The sequence below is a fragment of the Dipodomys ordii genome, unplaced genomic scaffold (assembly GCF_000151885.1).
Source record: "Dipodomys ordii isolate 6190 unplaced genomic scaffold, Dord_2.0 Scaffold18, whole genome shotgun sequence".
NCBI lineage: Eukaryota > Metazoa > Chordata > Mammalia > Rodentia > Heteromyidae > Dipodomys > Dipodomys ordii.
In genome coordinates this window covers 8,856,854-8,859,347 of record NW_012267234.1, presented here as the reverse complement: position 1 = coordinate 8,859,347, position 2,494 = coordinate 8,856,854, and positions in this window count along the sequence as shown.

The window sequence follows — 2,494 nt, the reverse complement described above, 5'->3', positions numbered from 1 at the left end:
TTTTTTTTTTTTTTAGTCAGTCGTGGGGCCTGAACTCTGGGCCTGGGCGCTGTCCCTCAGCTCTTCAGCTCAAGGCTAGCACTCTACCACTTGAGCCACTACACCACTTCTGGCTTTTTCTGTTCATGTGGTGCTGAGGAATCGAACCCAGGGCCTCATGCATGCAAAGCAAGCACTCTACCACTGAGCCACTTTCCCAGCCCTCCTTGCTCTTTTTGACCCAAGGTCTTACTATTTAGTCCACTTGCTTTGTAGTCTAAGAGCTGTTCTGGACTTTGGGGTCGGTCCTTACTATATGCGTGTGGTGCTGGGATTACAGCTAAGCATCACGAAACCCAGATACACTAGAAATTCTTTTTTTTTTTGTCGGTTGTGGGACCTGAACTATGGGCCTGGGCGCTGTCCCTCAGCTCTTCAGCTCAAGGCTAGCACTCTACCACTTGAGCCACAGCACCATTTCCGGCCTTTTCTGCTTATGTGGTGCTGAGGAATCGGACCCAGGGTCTCATACATGCAAAGCAAGCACTCTACCACAGAGCCACCTTCCTAGCCCCTACACTAGAAATTCTAAGTGTGATAGAGAATTATGCTAGAAAAAGACAAGACAGGGTCTTAGAACAATGTAAAAAATGTCAATGGGGGAATATGGGTAAAGGGGATATTGATGTTCTTTGAGCTGATTTTGATTTTTCCTGTGGGTTTGAAACTATTTCAACATTGTAAAAAATGAAAAAATTACAAGTCTAAAAGCAATTTTTTATTTACAATATAAAGGTTACAAAGGTGTATATATATGTATTTATATGTATATATATATATATATATATAATACCCTTAAGTTACAAAGTTTCATTGTAATGTACAATGGTATGTTTGAAGTGCAACTCAAGAAGTGTTGTCCAAGCATCTATATTTATAGAGTATACATAAAGCTTTTGTGAAAATTAAGAACACAAATATTGCCCTGTCCTTATGCCATGGGTTTTTGATTTCAAAGCCAGAAAAATCAGAGTTAAATTTTAAACAAGATTTTAAAAGACATCTTATTTATCTTGTTTAAATATGTAATTCTAAAAAGAAAACAACCAGATAAACTCAGAATGTATCACATACTCTTAATTATCTGCAGAAGTATTATTCTTGTTTACCAAGTATTCATATGTAACAAAAACACAAGTAGTATGAATATTGTAATAGTTTGCACAGATCAGCCAAAACAGGTCTTCAAAAGGCAGTGGTTTCCCACATTATCTTCTACAAGACCTCAGGTCTGGTGCCAAAAAGGAGATATTCATTGGGCACCAAGGTATTCTAAAGTAGAACTCATCCCATGAGCTGTAAACACAACACTAGCTTGCTGGACACAAAACTCATCCCAGGTCCTGTGCTGTGGACGGACTGGCTACATGGGATTAGGCTCATGGGGCCCAGGGGCTGTGCAAACCTGATACTTACTTCAAATCATTCCTTTCTGCAAATTCAATGAATTCACAAAGCAGAGGTGAAGAGATGGAACTAACACCCACTCAAACATGATTGAGCTAGAAGAAAATCACTTCTTCCAACCTAGAAGGAACACTTATATGACAATACTTAATGTGCTGGTTTTGGTAAAAAATACAACCATTAGCACCTGATTGTCAAAGGGCAGGCTTACAGTAAAGACCAAGACACTAAAGGTATGACCTAATTTTGGTGCACAAGTCTAGGACACTTGAAAAGGAAGGAGAAGGAAACCACGTAACTACGTTCTCAGCGCCATTCCCATCACAGACAGTGCAGATAGTTCAGCACAATCACCAAAGATGTGGCCTGAAAAACTCACCCTAGCAATGAATGGGAAGCAAGATGGACAGGAATGGACTCTTGAAGTTGTAACATACTCAATCAACCTATTTTCTTTCTCCTTTTTCTTTCTGAAATTCAATTAACAAATTCTTTTTTGGGTGTGGTACTGGGGCTTGAACTCAGGACATCTGGCTTGCTAGGCAAAGGTTCTACCACTTCAGCCAAGCCTCTAGCCAACCTTTATTTTCTTTAGGTCTCTTTCATTGAATTTGAATGCTAGATCGTTCTAGAATAAGTACATTTTTGCTAAGTTTTAATTGACTTTAATTAACTTTGATCATTAACGGAGAAACATTCCACCACGTATGTAAGGATTTCATTTAGAGATGCTTAGGTTTAAGTGGGGACATGAATGGATCAGCAAAATTTAGAAATAGGTGTTGATTAAATACACACTTATAAAAGAAGCAGTTAAAGATGGACTCACACCTGTATTCCTAGCTCCATCTGAAGCCAGCAGGGGCAGACAAACCTGCCATCTGCCATCTGATTTCCAAATAACAAGGGAAAAACTTAAGTGAAGGTGTGGTCCAAGTGGACTCATAGTCCAGCCATGAATAGAAAGCCAAAGCTGAATGAGAGCATGAAGCCTAAGCTCAAGCTCCAGTACTGGCATGTGTGCTCAAGCACACACACGCAGTGACTA